The 22750-nt window shown below is 47.1% G+C and overlaps 2 pseudogenes; both read left to right on the top strand.

The window, feature by feature from the left end:
• The first annotated feature begins 3472 nt into the window (after positions 1 to 3472).
• On the top strand, positions 3473 to 11283 carry LOC140587461 (cysteine-rich hydrophobic domain-containing protein 2-like; annotated as a pseudogene).
• Positions 11284 to 14284: 3001 nt separating this feature from the next.
• On the top strand, positions 14285 to 22201 carry LOC140587459 (pre-mRNA 3'-end-processing factor FIP1-like; annotated as a pseudogene).
• The last annotated feature ends 549 nt before the right edge of the window (positions 22202 to 22750 follow it).

Here is a 22750-nt window from a genome sequence, read left to right as displayed (position 1 = left end):
TATCATAGAAGCCAAATTAATGCATTTGTAATATGAATTATTTCAGTGATAGCAACAGCCAAACAGACTGTACTGGATCGTTTTTTTTCTCAGGTATAAGTGATGATGTGTAAATTTAACTAGAATTTAATTCAAACAAAAATGGAACTGGAATCCTCCCAGTAATGGTAAGGCATAGTCTATGCCTGGTTGTAGGGAAGAACATTGGTGTATAGAAATCATTCACCAAATAAAAATGGTGTGTTCTGTGTGTATTGGGTCGCTGGCTACTGCAGATATGGTAGCTTCTCGACGGCTTTAACTGCATCTATGAGAAGATGATCATTTGCAGAGAAAATAAGACCATTAAGGAAAACTGTCATTTATTGTACATAATTAACAGGAATCCATGTAAAAGAAGCAAAACTTTAATTTGTTGAATAGGAAAGAGAATCCACCTTTTAGGTAATTTGACTATTATGTCACGCCTTGGCTTGTTTTAATTTAATGATATTAAATAAACAGTTTATAAATCTACTTTGCAGTTACATATCTCATTCGCATTAACATGCATACATCTGTTGTGGGTTGTGCACTTAAAAATCTACAGCTTTTCATCTAAAGCTTTTCTGTATCTAATTTGCTTAAAAATAAGGTTTTTGTTCCTTTCCTAGTAGGTAAAACACGGACAAAGGAGAAGTACAGAGTCGTCTATACAGACCACCAGCGGCTGGAGTTGGAGAAGGAATTCCATTATAATCGATACATCACAATCAGACGAAAATCAGAACTGGCAGTCAATCTTGGACTTTCCGAGCGACAGGTACACCACAACATATGTTTATATGTTTAAAAAGCATATAAATGACTGCATGTGTGTGTGTGTGTGTGTGTGTGCACACACTGAGGCTCTGCAATGGACTGGCATTGCATCCAGGCTGTACCCCAGCCTTTAAACATTCATATCATATATTTCATCCATATATTGTCTAAGAATCATAATAGGGGCTTATTGCCATACTATTTAACAAAGGAATTAGTTATTTGTTCAATATGAAAAATGCTTCTGTTTAAATATGTGGTTTGAATGTGCATGTCCACATTATTATAATATAGGTTATATTTACACTCTTTTTATATATATATTTATTTAACACACACAAAATTGTTAACTACATTTTTGTCATTATATTAGTATGCAGTGGTTTCAGTGACTTTGTTTCCTTCTACAGGTGAAGATCTGGTTTCAAAATCGCAGAGCAAAAGAGAGAAAACTAATCAAACGGAAACTGGGCCAGAGTGACAGCAACAGCAGCTCAATGCGCAGTGACCCCGGGTCCGTCAGCCCCCTTCCAGTGCGGCCGTCACTGAGCCCTTCCCAAATCCACGTCTCCCTCTATCCACCTTCGGGAATGAACAATTTACAGTCTATTGGGAATTTACAGCAAGTCACTGTCACTCAGTAAAAGAAATTCTAACTTGGAACTGCTAACTTAACTGAGCACTCTGACACATTGAGAAGACACTGGAAATAAGACGGCAGCCCATGATCTAAGACCACGAAGACGGTTGCTTGGAGGAATACTGTGCCGATTGGCTGGATATGCTGTCCAATCAACGGAAATCTAATGCTGGACGCTCATCACAATATTGAATGAATTTCATTCTAATTAATTTGATATTTTTGGTGTGTTTTAAATATGTTAATATCTGCTCATGTTTGGGTTTGGTATATTTTTGGTATTATGCTGTTTAACTTAATATGAGTTCATTCAGGTATTTTCTCTATATAAAGGTTACAGTGTTAAATCAGTTGTTTACTGTCAGTCACATCAGACTTTATTGGCAAGGTACAGCTGCATGTACTAGGAGATTGTTTTGGCCGTATGGAAGCTATTCCCACTGCAGAACCAGGCCATGATGTTTGAATTGTTTGTAAAAACTGTATTACATAAATGGCCCATAAACATATAACAACTAAGCACAAGCTCAGGGAAAGGGTCCATTTAGATCTATAGTCAACAAACAATTAATATGAGAGAAAAATAAGTTATATACATGCAAGCTATCACTGTGATGATTAGCAAGTGTTACTTGAAAATTAAAGCTATGTCCTTTGCACTAAGTAAGAAATGAATTTGTTACATTCAGTAACTATTTCTTTGTGATCGGTGCACTACATTTTTTGCCAGGCTAAGAACCATCAGTTAATTATACCCACATATTTTGAAAACTGTTTCAAATGACATTAACGATACATCAGTGGTTAATATTTAAACTGCAATCATATGTATTGCACCTGTTATTGCAGAATCATATTGATTTTAATTGCACAAAGAAACCTGTATGTTGTACCATATTTAAAAAACCGAGCTTTGCCTTAAATTTACAGGGATCTTTTCCTAAGTGCTGCTAAGTTAGCCATGACTGTTAGGCTGCACAGACCTTATAGATTAGTATATACATTCATTTGTGCCATTCTCTAATATGCACTACCTCATGTCTCTAAACTTGGTTTGTACTTGTCATGTTTTTGTAAAACTTCTGAAGAAATGTGTGGGTGAAATGTTGGCATCACGTCTAAAACTTTGCACGCAACAGCTACTCAGGTTTCAAGGAAAAATACAAAATAAATAGATGTCATTATTAAAAAAATGTCTGGTTATTTTCAAAAAAGAATTAACATCTGTTAGACTTTCAAATAGTGTGTAATGCCTTTAAAACGCTACTTTTGGCATTGCACTGTATTACAAGAAAGAATAGTTTATCATCAAGACTGCAAGGCTACAGGCTATTATGACTTAGAAAATGTGGATTTGCTTGGTCATAGTTTGCTGACAATGTCATCCCTGTCTACATTTATATTTTAAGCACGCGATCCTTGAATCTCACGCACAACGAAACACCACTAAATATTCTACGGAAATGTCTTGTAAAGTTAAGTCATTTAAATCACTCGTCCTGCCCATTCACAGTCGTAAGGGCAGCTCGTAAACAATCTCTTGACTTTCCTTCAAACCTCAAGCCTTGCATACCTCTAGGCGTAGACCATTGTCGGGTTGTTGCCCCGGCTTTGCACCTGTTCAATAACCTGTCTCTAAAATGTGTTGATTAAATTTGCGTTCTGTATGCAATAATAAAATGATGAAAGTAAAAAGCTGGTGCTTACTTTGTAATACCTACATAAATCTTTTTCCTTTTTATGCATGCATTGATTTCCCTTCTGCGTTTTAAATTCTGGCACTACAAAAAAAAACAGAACAAAAACCAAAACACTAAGTTCTGGAAAGACTTTATGCCGCCCGAGTGCATGGACGGCGTGCGGACGCCGTCACCTTACCTGCCAGTCAGGTACGTCGCGTAGGAGGAGCCGCGCGCCGCGCGCCGCCGACCGGCGTTCCCGCGACCGACCGCGCGTGCGTGCGTGCGCGCTACGTCCCCGCGGCGCGGGCGCGCGCACGCGCGCTACGTCACGGCCGTCCTGCTGCCAAACATGGCGGATTTCGACACCATCTATGAACTGGACGAGGACGACGAGCGGGTAGCGAGCGACGAGCAGCTGGCCCGGTACTGGCCCCGAGCCCGTGGCCATGCGGGGGGCCGGCCACATCACCGTGTAAGCCAGCCCGCCGCCCGCCGCCGATAGCCGCCGCCGAGGGTGTAGGCCGGGCCGCCTGCCGGGCGCGGGGGTCGGGCGGCCGCTCTGCCGTCGCTTAGCTCGGCCTGCTCGGCTTGGCTCCGCCCGGAGCTACGTGCCGGAGTGCGCCAGCTAGCCGTGTCCGGATAACGCGGGGCTGCCCGGGGGCCCGGGCGGCGGGTAACCGCTTCGCAGGCGGACGGCTCCGGCGTAAGCGGACCGGGGGACCGCAAAGAGCCGAGAGGCTCCGGCGTAACGCTGTAAGAGGCGCCGTGCGCGGGTTCCTCAGCCCCACTTAGAGCCCCGTGCAGAGCCCCACTTATAGCCCCGTGCAGAGCCCCACTTATAGCCCCGTGCAGAACCCCACTTAGAGGCCCCGCGCAGATCCCCACTTATAGCCCCGTGCAGATCCCCACTTATAGCCCCGCGCAGAGCCCCACTTATAGCCCCGCGCAGATCCCCACTTAGAGGCCCCGTGCAGAACCCCACTTAGAGGCCCCGCGCAGATCCCCACTTATAGCCCCGTGCAGATCCCCCCGTGCAGAGCCCCACTTATAGCCCCGTGCAGAACCCCACTTAGAGGCCCCGCGCAGAGCCCCACTTATAGCCCCGTGCAGAACCCCACTTAGAGGCCCCGTGCAGACCCCCACTTATAGCCCCGTGCAGAACCCCACTTAGAGGCCCCGTGCAGACCCCCACTTATAGCCCCGCGCAGATCCCCACTTATAGCCCCGTGCAGAGCCCCCCGTGCAGATCCCCACTTATAGCCCCGTGCAGACCCCCACTTAGAGCCCCCGTGCAGACCCCCACTTAGAGCCCCCGTGCAGACCCCCACTTAGAGCCCCCGTGCAGATCCCCACTTAGAGCCCCGTGCAGATCCCCACTTAGAGCCCCGTGCAGACCCCCACTTATCCCCCAGTGCAGATCCCCACTTAGAGCCCCGCGCAGATCCCCACGTAGAGCCCCACTTAGAGCCCTGTGCAGATCCCCACTTAGAGCCCCGCGCAGATCCCCACGTAGAGCCCCGTGCAGAACCCCACTTAGAGCCCCATGCAGAACCCCACTTAGAGCCCCGTGCAGAGCCCCTTGAAGAGCCCCACTTATAGCCCCGCGCAGAGCCCTACGTTCCCCCTAAGCTAGGCCGCCCAGCACCGGTCCCGGGGGCCCAGAAGCCTGCGCAGTCTACCCACTAAACCGCAAAAGGTGCTGGGTGCTGCCCTAATATCCTGGGATGGTAATTAGGCTCAGGCTGCCTATAATTAACGGCAGTGCTTTCAGCCAGAGCAAAGTGGCTGCTTCCTGCCCCATGAGCTTCTGAGGGAGGCTCGGGGCTGCAGGAGAAGCCCTCGTACCTTTCTGTTACTGAGGAGCAGGCTGACGGGTGTCTATGACTGCAGGCCCCATGCCGCGCTCCTGTCAGGTGCCATGCATTTGCGCTGAGAGCCACCTCTCCCTTTTCTGTGGGAACCCTAGGGTAACCCGTGAGCTTTCAGCTGACGTGTACATCTTTTGATTCAGATACTTAAATAAAAATGTTTATGGCTCTTTAATCAATTGCAATTAATAATAGTTCACCTTTATGTTAAAATATCAAGGTAACGGTCTTTGGGTTCAAACCCCCAGAGATCTGCACTACCTTGTGATTGATTACATTATTTTAATCGATTAGCTACATTAGATTTTTCTCCCAATAACTGATAACAATAACCCTTATGTCCATTTTAATGATGTGCTCTTATTTCTTAAATTTCATGGTGATTCGTCAAATGACAGTGTTACCCAGCTATATAACGGAAATAAGTCAAGAAATTATGCAGGTGATGTAATATTAATAAGTAGCTGTTTGTTCTTGGTCCCCAATGATCAGAACAAATTAAAAGGGGTTGTTTCGAAAGCTTTAACTTGGCAGCTGTAGCAGTTTTCTCTTGCATTTTTTATTCTTTCTTATTCTTCAGTTTGAATTACAGCAACAAGAAATGAAATAAGTTCCAGTGAATGAGTATTCCTGCTTGTTCAAAGGTCATCATGCACATATACCAGAGTGAATGCTCATATGGTGCGACTCATTCTTAAGGAGCGAAATACGTTTTTATACAGTCGCACTTCTATGTTTATGCTTTAATACCTTATAATGCAGACTAATTTTTAATATCCCTTCTATCTATAGAATATATCCCTATCTATGTTTCTTCCTTCAGACTGACTGACTTGACTTTTTTTTTCTTTAATCTGTAGGTTTGGCCTAAGCAACAAATTTGATGCAGAATTCCCTTCTGTTCTCACAGGAAAGGTAATCCAGTGTCTCATAGTATGTACCTCTTTATGAAAATCAAAGGTTTTACTGTCCTGCATCGATTACATGTAAAAGCAGCTCATTGTCATTGAGTCCTTTGGTTTCCACCATGGCAGAATTTCCCGGTTTCCTATTCAGGTCTTAACAGATGTTTTTTTCTGAAGCTGTTTCCTCTTCTGTGGTGGAAGCCTTTCAAAGCAGTGCAGAGTGTTGAATCCTTAAGAAAGCTCTGTCAATAAGTAAGCTCGTGCTGGTCAGAAAAACTGCCATGGGAGGATATGGCACTGGGGTGATAAAATAATGCCTGAAAGCCCTTCCAGTGCTAAAAAGAAGAAACACAAAAAGGCTGTTGGCGGGGGTTTGCGGGTGAGCTGTCCAGGGGAAGTGCGGCCAATAAAATCTCCCGCTAGAATTGTGACCCTGGGTGACGCGGTGAATGGAGACAGGACGATGATGATTGAGAGGTTCAGAGCAGACCTACCCGGCTTTACATTGAAGGCTTTTGCTGTGTGCAAAAAGACCTTTGCATCCTGTCATAAAAGCTTACGACCCCCATTTTACGGCGTACATACCTAGTAAGTAATGGGCATTTATTCAACTTGTGTGGAGGCGACAGCCAGAGGCTCTGTCCTTATCTTACGGTTTGGTCTCCCTCTGGCCCGAGATGATAAAAGCTCAGCCAGGTTACAAGGCCGGGACTTAAAGATCTCCATCTGATCTTGGTAGCATCTGCGTAGACCTGTCTGTCTGAAGAGGAAAATCCGCTTTGATCTCCTACAACTGAGACATGAGGAAAGGATACTGGTTGCAGTATTTGGATTTTTCTGGCAGGTGCACAGAAGGGCAGCGCAGGGTTTCTGTGCCGTTAATTGGCACAGAGCAAGGCCAGATTTTTTTTTTAATTTATAAAAGCAAGATTGGAATTGCATTATTTTTTTTCGTTTTGTTTACATGTTATTTTTAAACTTCCAAAGGACCTTATTAATGAAAAATGTAAGAATGTAAGCCCCCTCCCCCGGGAGTTTCAGGAATTTTGGTGACACCCCCCACCCCCCATGTGTGAATTGTCAGAATGGCTGACCCCTCCCTCCCCTCTCCCCCCCCGGCCCCAGGTGGCCCCTGAGGAGTTCAAGGCGAGCATGGGCCGAGTGAACACCTGCCTGAGGAAGAACCTGCCCGTCAACGTCAAGTGGCTGCTGTGCGGCTGCCTGTGCTGCTGCTGCACTGTGGGCTGCAGTCTCTGGCCCGTCATCTGCCTCAACAAGAGGGTGCGTCTGGTCTCGTCCCCCAGGCAGCGTGTCCAGCCTCGTCCCCCTGGCCTCGTCCCCCTGGCCTCGTCCCCCAGGCAGCGCGTCCTGCCTCGTCCCCCTGGCCTTGTCCCCCGGGCAGCGCATCCTGCCTCGTCCCCCTGTCCTTGTCCCCCGGGCACCATATCCTGCCTTGTCCCCCGGGCAGCGCATCCTGCCTCATCCCCCTGGCCTTGTCCCCGCATCCGGCCTCGTCCCTCGGGCCTTGTCCCCCTGGCTTTGTCCCCCTGGCCTCGTCCCCGGGCAACGCATCCGGCCTCGTCCCCCAGGCCTCGCCCCCCTGTCCTTGTCCCCGCATCCGGCTTCGTCCCCCGGGCAGCGCATCCTGCCTCGTCCCCCTGGCCTCGTCCCCCGGGCAGCGCATCCTGCCTCGTCCCCCTGGCCTCGTCCCCCGGGCACCGCATCCTGCCTCGTCCCCCTGGCCTCGTCCCCCGGGCACCGCATCCTGCCTCGTCCCCCTGGCCTCGTCCCCCGGGCAACGCATCCGGCCTCGTCCCCCAGGCCTCGCCCCCTGTCCTTGTCCCCGCATCCGGCTTCGTCCCCCGGGCACCGCATCCTGCCTCGTCCCCCTGGCCTCGTCCCCCGGGCAGCCGCATCCTGCCTCGTCCCCCTGGCCTCGTCCCCCGGGCACCGCATCCTGCCTCGTCCCCTGGCCTCGTCCCCCGGGCAGCGCATCCGGCCTCGTCCCCCTGGCCTCGTCCCCCGGGCAGCGCATCCTGCCTCGTCCCCCTGGCCTCGTCCCCCGGGCACCGCATCCTGCCTCGTCCCCCTGGCCTCATCCCCCGGACAAAATATTTTATCATATGCAGCTAGCAAGATGGAGGTTTATAAGCGACTGGCCGTGGCATATCACCTGTCATTGCTACCTGGTGGCTGTTTGTGGAAAATTGCTTCTTTCTGATAATTAATTCCAATTCTCCCTCTAACAGACAAGAAGATCCATTCAGAAATTGTTAGAATGGGAGAACAACCGGTTATATCACAAGGTAGAGTTTGCGGGATGGGTAAAAATCCCACGTGTGTGTGTATGGGGTGTTACTGCTTTTTATTTGTTTGTAAGGAAATCCCACGATTATCTCTTCATTTCCACCTCTTTTGTGTGGGAGGTGGTCTGTGAAAAAGCCTGACAGGCTCTTGGCTCTCTCAAGCTCTCTGACGTGTCTGATTTGTATTTTTTGAATATGATGACTAAGCTGATTGACAGTTTGGCTGTAAAAAGAAATTGTATAGTAACATTTCAAAGCTGGGAAATGGCGTGCTCTTTCCTGTTTAGGTTTGAGGATTCACTTGTAATCCTTGGTTTGTCCTGACTGTGCTGTCCTCCTCAGCTGGGGCTGCACTGGAAACTTAGCAAGAGGAAATGTGAGAGCAGCAACATGATGGAATATGTAAGTATAATTACCCTGCATGAATTTCACCTTAACAATGTAGGGTTTACTTTTACACAAATATACTGCTACGATTGTGCGTAGCAGACTGTTTAAAAATCATTCGAGCTTCTGTGACGTGTTGTCTTAAATGGTACTAGTGGTTTTATCATGTATAGTTTTGCAGAAAAATGGCAGTGGAGAAAATTTGAGAGAATAGTTCAGAATATTCCATTTTAATTGAATAAATGGCCTTTGCATCATTTTTGATTTTGATGAAATTTGGCATGTGAATTACATATACCTTCAAGAGCTATTTTTAAATTTAAAAAAGAATTCTTTGGATGTAGCACCTTCCCTGCACAGAGGTCAGGAGCACGCACTGATAGTGTGTGGCCCACCGCGCCACACGAGGGACCACCTCAGGGACGACAGCTCATACAGCCGCTCACACCTCACTATTTCCAATGGAATGGGACAGTGTGATGTTATTTCCGGTGGCTGGAGTGTCAGTCCAGCCCCTAAGTTTTGCCTGTAAGTCGGAGGATCTGCTTGCGGGGCTGAATGTCGGTTAATGTCGTACCCAGGATGTTAAGGGCCTAAAGGGGGAGATCCACTCTCAGCATCCACGGGAAAAAAGCCTACATTTGCTGAATTTTGCAATACCATGAAAAGTATTGTTTCTGAGTTTTCTAACAAGCTATAGCAGAGCCATCTAGCTTTAGTAATAATTAAGGATGCACCGATACCATTTTTTAAAACCGATACGAGTACGAGTATTTTATTTTTTTTTACCGATGCCGATATTAATATTTTTTTAAGGAGCACCTATATATGCATAGGTGCACTTTAGTGACAGGCAGGGCAGGTTATGAGAGGAGGGACTGTGTTAGAGCGATTCGCGACTGGTGCGGTCTGTAGGATCGTGAATGGAGCGGTAGGCGGGCGATCGGCGGCGGCCCGTAGGATCGCGAATGGAGCGGCACACTTAAAGCTGTAATTGCTTCTCCCCGCCGAGCACTGGGAGGAGAAGGACCGGGAGGAGGAAATGGGCTAAGAATTACGAATGAAACGGAGAATATGCATGCATATAAAAGGTGGGTTCGCCCCAGCATAGGGACCAGCACATTACTGCATATCTTCTTCTTTAAAGCATGTGAGCAGAGCAATATTCAGACCATAAGACGCAGTGAAAGTGTATATAAATAAAAGCAGATGTGCTGTTAACACAGCCAGCTTAACGACAGCGGCTGGTCATCAAGCGCAATAAAGTGAGTAAGAGCCTCTGTTATTTTTATGGCCCTTGAATGTCTTTGGACATTTTTTCTCGCTTTTCCAAAGCTTCAGTTAAGGTTGTTTGCTGCGGTGTTCCGCTTTAGCGAACTCTGTGTACTTGGCGCTATGGTGTGTTTTCAGATGTTTAATCAAATTGCTGGTGTTAAACGATGTACTTAACTTTCCGCCCCTCGACACCGTAGCAGCACAGATCTTACAATCTGCGTTACACCTGTCGTCATCTCTTATCTTAAAATATCCCCAAATCGCAGACATTGTTGACTGTTCTCAGTGAAAATCTACAGGTAGGCTTACAGCTATTTCGCACGAACTTGTCGGCAGCATCTCCGAACTTCAGTTTCCAGCTCGTGGTATCGGCACTTTATTTCCGATACGAGTAAGGGTATTTTAACGAAATACCGGACTGATACCCGATCCTGGTATCGGTATCGGTGCAACCCTAGTAATAATCATAAAAATTTACAGCTCCTAAGGAAATACTCTGAATGATCATTTTATTGCTACCTGCAGTTAAAAAAAAAAAAAAAAAACAAATCAAAACATTTCTGTACTCTAGGAATTTTTGTGTAATTCACATGTGAAATTTCATCAAATCAAAAATGATCTAAAATCTTTTTTTGGGATCTTTTTTGGAAATTGAATTAAAAATGGAATGACACTTTTATCCGCTTGCTTAAATTTATTGAAATTTATACTGCATGCATGTGGGCTGTTACATAAGTAAACTGACTCTCAGGGATCAGCACCACATTTTGATCGGATGAGTTTTAGTGTCAGAAGGCCCTGCCCGAGCTTGTGTGCATGCCATGTCATGTTTGTGGCTGGCTTTCACACTGGTGGGCCGTTTGTGATTGGCAGTTCTGTGGTGGGATCCGATTGGCTCCTTCCAAAGATCTGCCCTATCTTGCCTATTGTATAGCCTTCCGAATGAGTGTTCTTTAGTGCAGCTATTGTAATGGTCAGATGCAGAGGATGGGATTGGGGTGCTGGTTCGAGTCCCGGGAGATTCCCAACTTCTAGTACCTTTAAAGTATTTAATGTGAATTCCTCCAGTAAAACACCCATTGTAGGTCATTTTGGATGAAAGGATCAGGCTTAGTTTGCCGAAATATCCATTCAGACTTTATTACTCTTGTATCTTTGACTTAAATATAAAGTGCTGGATGTGTTTCCGTTGATGAGGGGACAAAGCAGGGAGGCGATGACTGCTACAGAGACTTAACTAACCAGGAAAACTACAGGAAAGACTTCTTTATGTGATTCTGTGATTTCTTTTTAAAGTGTCACTAGGATCGAAAGCATGTGGGGAAGGATTAGATCAGCTCAACAGTTTCTCTTGTCTTTGCTTCACAGGTAATTCTTATAGAATTCCTGCCCAAATATCCTATATTCAGACCAGACTGAAGAGGCGGACGGGAAAAGCCACTGTATGACTCTGCATTCCTACACTTAGTGCCTTGTTGGCGTGTTGGACTGACGCTCTGCGCTGCTGTGTCGTGACAACTCGCCACAACCCCCCCACCCACCCGTAGAATTGCGACATCGTCACCTTGCTTTAGGGCAGATTTTGCACATATACTTGCGTAGTCAGGCTCTTTTGTTGTTCCTGGACAACCCTTTTTTTAATTTAGAAAAAGAGCAGGTAAGGTAACTTTCTGAAGTGAACCTTAACGGTCCTGACGCCCGTGGTGTGCGTATGGAGGAGAACGCGTGCCGCAGCACAGTCTGGAGGGGGCAGAGGCATTCTCAGAACACTTTTTCAGAAGCCAGCTAGCGTTCCTGCGGGTGAAAACTGACAAACTATACCTCCCCCTTTACCATAGCGCCTATTGTCATTATCAGAGTTAGGTGATTGTTCTATGAAAGAACCCTGCACAAGATTCTTATGCATTTGCCTTATGAAAGAACGAAGTGGTGAGGTTCAGTTTAACCTTAAAGTTTAGGAGGGTAGCAATCAGTAGTGAAGTTCTTGAAACGTTCCGTTTTCCTGTTTCCCCACCTTTCCCCAGCTAAAATATAATACCACTGACGCATGATTCCTGCACAGTATATCTGAGGCAACACTTTCTCCTGCATTTTTAAAATGACCTTGTAATACAGTGAAGTTCACATTAGCCTATATAAATACTGCTTTAGGTAAAAAAAAAGAAACAAAATGTACAGTGTTATGCCATTGTTTACAAAATGTAATATAGGTCTTGATATGTTGCCAAGATATCGATGTACAGTAGATCTACGAAAGATTTCTGAGTTACAATTCTGCATAAATGAACCTGTTTACCTAGTAAGCCATACTGTATGTAGATAATGCCAGAGTACATCCAGAGATCTTCTCAGCAGCATGTGGAAGGACAGGGTCTCCACAAGCCATCTTACCGCCAGTCCCCGCCTAGCTACTGTGGCCTCTGCTGAGAGTACCCATGTAAATTCAATGGTTTGCCAACCAAGGAAGAAATGTCAAACTTGGTTTTATTAATATTGCTACTATTATTTTCTTTTCAAAATACATAACACACAGCATGGCTGCTTGATATTAACCAACCTGGATTTCACCCTAAGCCAGTGTTAAGGGGGAAATTGACCGAAAGGCAGGAAGTGGCACTTCTCCCATTGGTGTTTAATAAGTCCTTTGGGTTATTTTCCTGGTTCTTGCATCACAGTTAAAAAGTTCGGTGTAAATTACAGTGTGTCCTTTAGTACAAAGGAACCTGTCGAATTGGGCAGAAAATTACCTTGGAAAATGAATGAATCAAACACTTCTGGGAGGAATTCCTCTTTGACCTTTTTCACAGGTGAAAGTCACATGTACAGCTGAAAAAAAAGACAGTTTTTTTAAAACCTTTTACCTTCTAATTCAAAGCTGTAGTTCAGCTGTTGTCCCCCTCAGCAAATGTACCTGCAGGTGTAGTGATTTATTTCGTCACACGGACCTTCCAGGGCACAGGGGTTGTCCGTTACCTTAGGCACGTTAGGAGCTCCGTGGCATTATTGGAGCCTCCTAAGGTCAGCGTGGAACAGTAGTTGTGCTCAGTTGATGTAGGTGAGCAGCAGAACATTTGGGCGGTTATGACTGTGATCCACAATCTGTAGTGTACTTTCTGTAATAGAGGACTTGTGCCTGTGTTTTCCAAATCCTTACTAAATTAAGGAGAACTGTAATAAAATGTTTACTCCAAACCCTTATGCAGTATGTGTCATTATTGTATATATATATACTCGCTATTGTGTGTGGGTATATATATATATACACACACACACACACACACACACACACACACACACACACAAAGGAAGATGCATCTCTGACCACAATGATGGATGGACAGATGGGTGCCACCTGTGGGCTTGGCTGCAGTTCAGTGGGGCGGTGCGCAGCTCAGCAGGTTAGGACACCATGCCTGTGATCAGAAGGTGGAATCCTGGGGCAGCCTTTGGGCCCATAACCCCCACTGCTCCGGGGAGAGAGGAGTGGCCCTGATCGTGCACTCAGACCCCGTGTGTGTCTGTCCCAAAGGAGAGCAGGGTGGGTTGAGTGAAAAATGGCATTCCAGTGCACGTGTGTTCACACCTGTGCAGGTGGCAAAGTGTCACAGCGTGTCAGATAAGGGATGGCTGAATCCTTACATCTGGTGGAGCAACACGATACTTTGCAATATATTCTATTCATAGTGTGGCTTGTTTTCATTGTTGCTAACATAAATCCTTATTACAGCGTTAGTGAAGGTAACTGGCCACTATTTTGTGTGAAATTTACCTTGTAATTTCATAAAATATCATATCCCCTAAACACCACGCTTTTAATTTATATATGCGATATACATAATTATTGTATGTATTTCCATTATTCTTTTAATGGAACGTAATGAATAAGCGTTGTAAAAAGTATCACTGCTGATTGTGCTGAACTATAAATCGTATAAATGAACAAGGCGACTGATTTAAAATTAAAACTCAGAGATGAGAGGAATTTATTTAAAAATCTAGAAGTAAAATAAGCAAACAAGCCATTCTTAAAATAGGTGAATGGTACTTAAATATTTAAAACGACTTACCAAACAGTGTAACGTAGTAGCAGCTTTTTGCAAAAATGTTTCACTAGGTGCCCGTGGTGGGGGAAAATCCCGAGCTAATAGTGCGGCGCTAGGACCCGGGGATGGGGAGCGGCTCTCCTCCTGGAAAGCGATTATAAATGGCGCGGCATTTATGCAGATCATAAACAGTAACTAAGTATCCTTTTATTATATTCCGAAATCTGTTCATTATTCGCTTGCTAAAGTGTATCGACGATTCAGATCCCGTGCATTATGTTCATTTTCCTGCTACACAATTCCCCGACGCTGGAAGCCCAAAGAAAGTGGCCACTGAGCACAGCAGTAAGGAATTACATCTAAATAGGGACGGAACCATGGCGACTGAGTTCGGCGCTTCGGATCCCACTCTGGTACCCGACAACGGTGTCGAAGCCGAGGAGGACGAGGAGCACTGGCTCTACGGCGGTAAATGCGGCCATAAAACCGCAGCATCCACACCAGCGGCCGGCCAAAGGCCTTTACACTTAATCTGCAAATAGGCTTTTTAATAAAAAAAAAGTGTTTCTGGCCGTGCAGCCGATTTGATGAGCGGAATGCATGGAGATACTTAATGCATTAAACTGCAATCGATCTATTGAAGCGTCTCCAATGCACGGTCTCTGCAGAGCCGTCCCTCCAGTGACAGGGATGCTCCCCTGGATCCCAGATCACCTCCCTGCCCAGGAATGCACCGTCCCGCGCCCCTCATCCCGCTGTCTCATTGTCTCCTTAGTCTAAGGAGGGATCCGTGATTTGCTGCAGATTCCCATGTATAAACCAGTGTCATTCACCAGCCAGGAACTTGCGTTGCGTAATGACACAGTAGCGATGGTTAATGATGCCATCACAATCTGGTTTCTCTTTTGCCGGTTTGCAGATGAGACCAAAAAACCAAGTGAGGAGAATGTGGCCGGGTAAGGATGCATGTTATTCCATACATAGGAATGATCTTTTTTATTGGTCATCATTAACAGGTCTACCCTGGCAATGAATGTATAGGTGCCACCAACTGTAAAAATATTTAATATTCAGTATTTATTAATTAAATAATAAAGATATTTTGAAATAATAGTTGATATCAAATATGATTAAATCACCCCAACTGCAGTTTTATTTTAACTGAATATGCGTAGTCAGTAGTACCTGTTAGACTAATATAATCTTGTGTTTGCATTGAAGATAGTTAGGGTAGTCTCACTGTAGCAGCTTAGGCTAACCATGAGAAGTGACTTGAGGTACAAAACTATACGTGTAACTTTGGGGAGCAGTGACATCTCAGAACAAGCCCACACTCACTGTTAACCGTTTATGTCAAGTAGCGGGAAGCTATCGGGATAAGGTTACATGGGCAGTGTCATGCCAACAAGCTGGGATACACTGGATCTGACTGCATATGTAGTGAAATGTGGCACAAGTCGAGTGGTTTGCAGAGTTGTGACATGTTCTGGGCAAAGTCGAAGAGGATTAAAAACAAAAACAGTGGCTGATGACATTATATGACCCCGCCTCACAGGTTTCCGGACGTCAATCAGGAGAGTTACCTTGGCAACACCAATGAGAAGCACGCTACCGAGAAGGTATGGGTGTGCTGGGCACAGGGCCTCCCTGATCACCTGACCAGGGGCACCATAACGCATGTGACATGTGACATGTGACATGTGATAGTGCGGAAAGAAGGGGCTTCCCCATGCCATCACCATGCCCAGCCTCACCTGCTCAAATCCCTCACCATTCACATTCCTGATTTTAATCTGATTAGATTATCTGACAGTCCTGCAAATTTCTTTCGGTTTAAGCAAAGCTTGTGGTTTAGCTTTGATAAGCTGGCATCCGGTCTGCTCTGTCTTCTGCAATTGGCGTGAGGCTTCAGCGGCATGGCTCTGGACCTTGAAGACCATAAAGGAAATCGGATAAGATGAGTGGATATTAAATCAGATCTTGTTAATTTATGGCTGTATTTTGCCATCATATAGTGCAAGTGTTTCTCCTGAAATTTGCAGTATTTGTCTACTGTGATACCCATCTCCCCATTAATGCATCGTGTGGTGCGGAGAACAAACTAAATTTAATTGGATGGCGTGTACATGTCTTTTTTGGTCCACAGGCTGAGGACGATGACGATGATGAGAGCGACAGCGATGACGACGACGACGTCAAAGTCACCATCGGCAACATTAAAACCGGCGCGCCCTCCTACATGTGCGTGTGATGCCAGTTCTGTTGGGGCCTGTAGAGGACGCTTTGCACTAATGCATTATGTGTATAACATAAATAATACAGCTCATTAAAAATTAGCCCCATAGATAAGATTTTAATCATTAATTTCTCCATTTTAGGGCACCGCCTATGAACCTGAGTCTCAAGTCAGGCCGGGGCTATGGAGTCACAGCTCCAGGCAGGTACCCGCTGGTACTGGACTCACACACAAGTACTGTGGCTACTCTGTGTGCTTACATTCGCTGAGTAACCCTAAACAGCTGGTGCTATTCTCACGTACAAGTACTGTGGCTACTCTGTGTGCTTACATTCCCTGAGTAACCCTAAACAGCTGGTACTGGGCTCACGTACAAGTACTGTGGCTACTCTGTGTGCTTACATTCACTGAGTAACCCTAAACAGCTGGTACTGGGCTCACACACAAGTACTGTGGCTACTCTGTGTGCTTACATTCCCTGAGTAACCCTAAACAGCTGGTACTGGGCTCACGTACAAGTACTGTGGCTACTCTGTGTGCTTACATTCGCTGAGTAACCCTAAACAGCTGGTACTGGGCTCACGTACAAGTACTGTGGCTACTCTGTGTGCTTACATTCGCTGAGTAAGCCTAAACAGCTGGTACTGGGCTCACGTACAAGTACTGTGGCTACTCTGTGTGCTTACATTCACTGAGTAAGCCTAAACAGCTGGTACTGGGCTCACATACAAGTACTGTGGCTACTCTGTGTGCTTACATTCGCTGAGTAACCCTAAATAGTTTTGGTCTTAAACTGATGCTGATGGAATAAGTTTTTCTCTGGGGACTTGGTGAGGTTAGGATATTTGATGAAAGTTCCTCCTTGGATTACCTGAAGACCGAGTGAGTGTTGATTCTTCCCACCGTAGTATATGATGCTGAAGCCTGAATTTAGGCCGTTGGTGGTCTGATCTCAAAGACAACAGCATATGGACTTTGACAGCTTGCTCTTTGTTCGTAACAGTGTCCAACATAGAGGAGTCGTCATGATTTGAACATATTATCGTCATTCTCGATTATTTCTCCTGGTGATTGACTCACTTGGATCTCCTGCCTAATGACACAGCAAAGCTGCAGTCCAAAGGCATCGACATGGAGGCGGCAGGGAGCATCAACGGGCTGCCTGTGGTGGAGGTGGACATCGACATCTTTGAGGACAAACCGTGGAGGAAACCAGGTGAGGAACTCTGTTGCTACTCGCCAGCCTTAGAGCTGTAATATAGCTGGGAAAATGCTGTTCGTCTGCTTTATTTCCTCCGCACGGAAATGTGACAGAACATGAAATATAAACTTAAAAATAACTTACTCATCCAAAGGGATCACCCATAAATCTAAACTCAGGTACACTGTAAGCAGACTCAAAAATAATTTTTTAAAAAAGTCATTCGCGCTGGCAATGGAAGTGCTCAGTATTACGTTATATGTCCATTTAAAGCATCCCCACTTCAGTTTATTAAGTTGACTCTGGTTCTGTTTGTCAGCAATGCCCTTCAGAGTAAGGCCCGGTATTCTGGCAGCTTGTATGCGAGGGTCGCGGAGGCAGATCGCTGTCTCCTGCTCACATTTCCCGCGGTTCCGTTCACCACCCAGGTGCCGACCTCTCAGATTACTTCAACTACGGCTTCAACGAGGAGACGTGGAAGGCGTACTGCGAGAAACAGCGCCGGCTGCAGCTGGGTTTGGAGCCCGCCGCCCCCCTGAGCTCTGAGAATAAGATCACAGTAGGTACTGGCGGCTCAGAGCCCATGCCAGGGGGGGTCTCTGCTGCCGACGCCAATACAGCATTGCATGGGGCTAAAGATACTGCAGCTTTTGGCCAGGAAATCTGGTTATTAAACTTAGGGATATTCCAAGAGCAGCTACCGCCCAAAGGTCACTGCTGGAACATCGCCCTGCCTGTTATATCCGTGACATGAGGAGGATTTTAGGCAGGTTAGATGATGCAGGCTGTTGATGTGCAGAGGTGGCCCTTAGAGATTCTCAAATTTCCTCTATGTCTGGAAGGTGCAGCAGGGAAGATCCGCTGTTTTGGAGAAAGAAATTGAATCAGCTGCCATCAAATCGGAATTCAAGATGGACTTTCTCCCTCCGGCTAGCATCCTTCCGGCTGGCAGCAGACTGAAAGCCGGCCCCCCCCCAAACAGGTAAAATCAGCCGCAGCTCTGCTCATGGACCTCGCTCGTCTGGGGGGACTCGGTGTCTCGGACCCAGAGGCAGCATCATACCAAACGCGAGCACGGAATCGCGAGCGCCGAGTCCCCAGCGCCGAGACGCTCACAAGCTCCTGCCTCTCCGCAGGAAGCTGGGCGGCACCATCGATGTGATTGGTGGGCAGACGGGAGCCATCCGGCGAGTGGAGGGCCGGAGGAGGGAGATTCACGAGCACAATCCCATCCAGGTCGGTCTCCCAGTCTCCCCTGGAAGGTTGAAGTGGGCCAGCAGGAACATATCATTCCAAGGATCCATGGGGAGATATTTCAGACCCATCTGTGTATGCGTGAGTGAGGCATGCTGGGCGATCAGCTGGTTATCCTTCCGCCTACAGGTGCTGGGTGACCATGCTGGTAAGACCCCGCCCTTTGCTCCCCCGGCAGGCCTCGCTCCTCCACCCATAGGAGCGCCCCCCCTCACTTCTTGCACCCGCCTCCCCCGGTGCCACCGCCGCTGCCCCCCCCAGGTGAGCCCTGATTCACAGATTTGGATTCCAGACCTCGCTGCACGGTGTGAAACTTCAGCCTGCCTGGTGAGCTCTGGGCCAGTCCGATAGTGGATCCAGGGAGTAGATTACATGCCTGTATTCCCTCTCGTCATCCTCGGCAACACATAATAATGACTGGGCCCCTGTGGGCAGAACAGTGCTGATTCTCTGAGCAGGCTGCACACTACACACATATTGGAGGACTGCTGTGTTCCATTTGGAATTCCTACTCGGGTAGTCGGAGGAGTCTACACAACCCCAACCTCAATTCAGGATGGCTGTGCCGTCCATCAGCAGAAGATAGATCTGTAGTCTTGTACTGTTTTTTAGTACTTGCGCCTTATTTGTGGCTCAACAAATCAGTCATACACATAGCACTGTCCGAACGCTGTCTGTGGACATGGTGCTGTGGTGGTATTGCTAACAATGGCTAACAATTACTGGGCTAGAAGCAGGATTTCTCCCATAGCTGGATAACTTGTCAGATTTAAGGTAGTCTGAGCTGAATGTAAGTGAACAAAGATCGAGGCCATTTGAACTGCGGTACCTTAATTCCAACAGGTATCCGGCTAAGCGAGAGTGCTTCCTTTTTGAAAACAGTGCCTGGTATTGCTAAATGGCTTTTCGTCTGCTGTACTGGAACGTGGCTAACTCGGGTGTGACGTTATTCCCGGCTCTGAGCTCCGAGGTAAATGGAACGCAGCAGAAGTGTGTGTCCTTTGTATTCATGTGGGGACCAATTATCCCCACCTCACAATGCAGTAAAACCTGTTACTGTGTAACTTGTAGGGTCGTTTTTTCGGTTCCACAATATAAACCTCAATTTTATAAAAATATGTGAATGCGATCAAAAAGTCTTTTATTTTGTTTGCATACGTATGGTTAAGGTTAGGGCTTGGTAAGGGTTAAGGTTGTCATGGTTAGGCCGTTAGGGTTATGCCGATAGAAATGAATGGAGAGTCCCCACAATGATAGGAATATCGGAACTGTGTGTGTGTATCACCCTTCCCAGGCTGGCGTTAGCCATTCAAGATTTGGAATAAAATATGGGAAAATTTTGGGGAAAACCAAACACCACAGGGGAAACTAGGTCATTTTCTTCATTGCATTAAGGTTAAGCTTTCATGTTCAATTTCAAAGTGTAGGCATCTCAGCGCCATGTTTAGTGTTTTGGCTTCCTTCGATGGCTCTGATAAGCAGCACTGGCCTGTCTTCGCAGGTATCCCTCCTCCCGCCTTACCAGGTAAGTCTGCGTACTAACACCCCGACGGCCACTGAGATACTCACCAGTCATTCTTTTGGAATATGCAGCACGTCATCCCGTCTTGTGTTTCAGGCTTATTCCCGCCCCCTATGGCCCCGCCTCCTATGGCACCACCCCCTATGGCTCCGCCCCCTTCTCTAATGATGCCCCCCATGGATGGGTGAGTGGTGGCATTTGATGCCTGCCGGGACCGGTAAGTGACCCTGATGAATGCTGACTCCTGTGTTGCCCCACAGAAGGTGCCCCACCACCGGGTACAATACCAGAGCCCCTCCTCCCTTCGGGTACAACTCCGGAGGTGAGTCCCACCCAATGTATCTCTCATGAGCATCCTCCCTAGATCAGGGATTCTGTGGACCTTTGGTTCTGATTTACCCTACACATGCACATGTATGATTCCATAGGCAATGAAATAGTTAGACCCAGTAGCTCAACAAGTAGAGTATTGTGCTACCAACAAAGGTTATGGGCTCAAGTCCCAGGGAGCACACACAGAGTGTACTTATAAGTGACTTTCGGTAGTGGCCTCGGGTAAATTTAAATGTAGTCTCAGTTGGCCTAGTGTTTTTCAGCCCGGTCCTCAAGGACCCCAGACACTCCACATTTTTGGCCCCTCCCAACACCGTGGATTGCCCGCAAGGATCAAGGCCGATTAGCACTGATGTAGCCGGTCTCTGGATCTGACTGGCGGTGGTTTCGCCTGCAGATCCCACCTTCATCAGCTACCCTCCTGTCTCTGCCTCACACTCGCCTGGGTCACGCCTCTAGAAAAGAGTGGCGGGGGCACGTCGCACTGGGAGTACCAGGGTTCTCGACGGGACCCAGAGAGAGAGCGGGAGCGCGAAAGGGACCGGACTCCCACCACCAGCGAGTACAGCAAGTGAGAGCCTCCAATTACTGTAGGCCAGTGTTTCTCACTCCGGTCCTGTGGGACCCTCAGACGGTCCATGTTTTGTCCCCTTCCAGGCTGTCTGGGGGTCCCACAGGACCAGGCTGAGAAACACTGCAGGGCGCGCAGCTTCGGGCCTTTGAGGAAACCTGGGATTATACGCGACGTCAGCTTTTAATAATTTATATTGAAGTAATTATTTGCAAGATAAATTACCTAGCCTGGTGTCGCAGGTGCAAATTAGGTGCAAACTGCCTAATTAACCTGCAGGACGAAGGTGAGGGACTTACTCTTTTCCATTGTGTTAGATTACAGGCATGAAATCCGGAATGCCACTGCTGAGCTCTCAGCTGTCCAGTAGTTTACAGCAACAGTAACAGTGATAAACTCTCATCGTGACTTGTGACCAGGTTTTATTTTTGCACTTGTTTGGCGTGGCAGTCAAATTTAAACATTTTAAGGAAGCCGGTGTATGAACATGTTAAATGACTACACTTGATAAATTTAGAAGTTGGAGGAATAAAATTTTGGCTATAATTTTGAGAGTTTAAGACACGACGCTCGGTGTTGACTCCAGCGAGGACGAGCGTTACCACTACTACAGTCACGAGCGGGAGTACGAGCGGGAGTTTCACCACGGCCGCGAGCGCAGCCGCGAGCGAGACGAGAGGCACAGGGACCGACGTCATCGCGAGAAGGAGGAGAGCAGCAAACACAAGTCCTCCAAGCGGTGAGTCTGCAGCCCGTCTGCTGGAAAAGACGAATGGGGGCTTTCAAGGGGGGTCTAAAATTAAAGATACTGGCAGGAGGATGGATAACTCCTCAGCTTTTGGAGGCCCACTTTCAGCAAGTAAGGCCTAAAAGAGCTTGATGGGATAGCAGGTGGTTAAGCAGGTGACCTTGCAACCCAAATGGTGCTGGTTCAAGCACCTAAATCCAAGGTGCTCTGTTAAAGCAGACGTCCCCTGAAACAGCTGATAAATGTGACGAGGCTCAGGATAAAAGCGTCGGTAACTACGCACTGCCCCCTTCCAGCAAGCAGCACGACGGCGAGGAAGGCGACGGGCATCGCAGGCACAAGCACAAGAAGAGCAAACGCAGCAAGGAGGAGAAGGAGGCTCCGGAGGAGGCCCTCGCCCACGGGGAGGAGCCAGAGGGCAAGGAGTAGTGGCTCCTCCCCCTTCTCCCCAGGCACTCTGAACATTCCCGCCAGCAGGAGGCCCGCCGAGCTTCCGGAAAGCTCTGCAAGGGGCACCTCTTCTTCCAGACGTCCCATTCTTTGTTTTCTGTACGCCAACTGTGATTCTGCAGTAAGCTATGCCGTTTGTCAGTGTTTCACACACTTCCTATTTAAGATGTTTTTTAAGACCGTTCTAGGCTTTTAACGTTACTTTTATATAGGAGAGGGACGAGTTTTTGTTATTTGTGTTGTTAAAATATGTATCTGGTGCTCCTTTAGGTAAATGTTAGTGTTGGGATTAGCCATTGAGGCAAAGCACCACCATCACCAGCAAATAATCCCGGGCAGTAAGGCGCTGCTGGGCTCACTCGCCCAGACACTTTAAATACATCACATGTTCACTTATTGAATGTTAACAGAAGGCGATCTTCACCGGACTTTCCCGGAAGGTGACGCACATGTAAAAACAGAATACTTACCGCGCTCAGCCCAAGACCTGCCCTTCAGCATTATTTGACATGACAGTGTTTGAGTTCT

The sequence above is a fragment of the Paramormyrops kingsleyae genome, unplaced genomic scaffold, assembly GCF_048594095.1.
Source record: "Paramormyrops kingsleyae isolate MSU_618 unplaced genomic scaffold, PKINGS_0.4 ups252, whole genome shotgun sequence".
Taxonomy (NCBI): Eukaryota; Metazoa; Chordata; class Actinopteri; order Osteoglossiformes; family Mormyridae; genus Paramormyrops; species Paramormyrops kingsleyae.
This window is presented reverse-complemented; position numbering and strand designations above follow the sequence as displayed.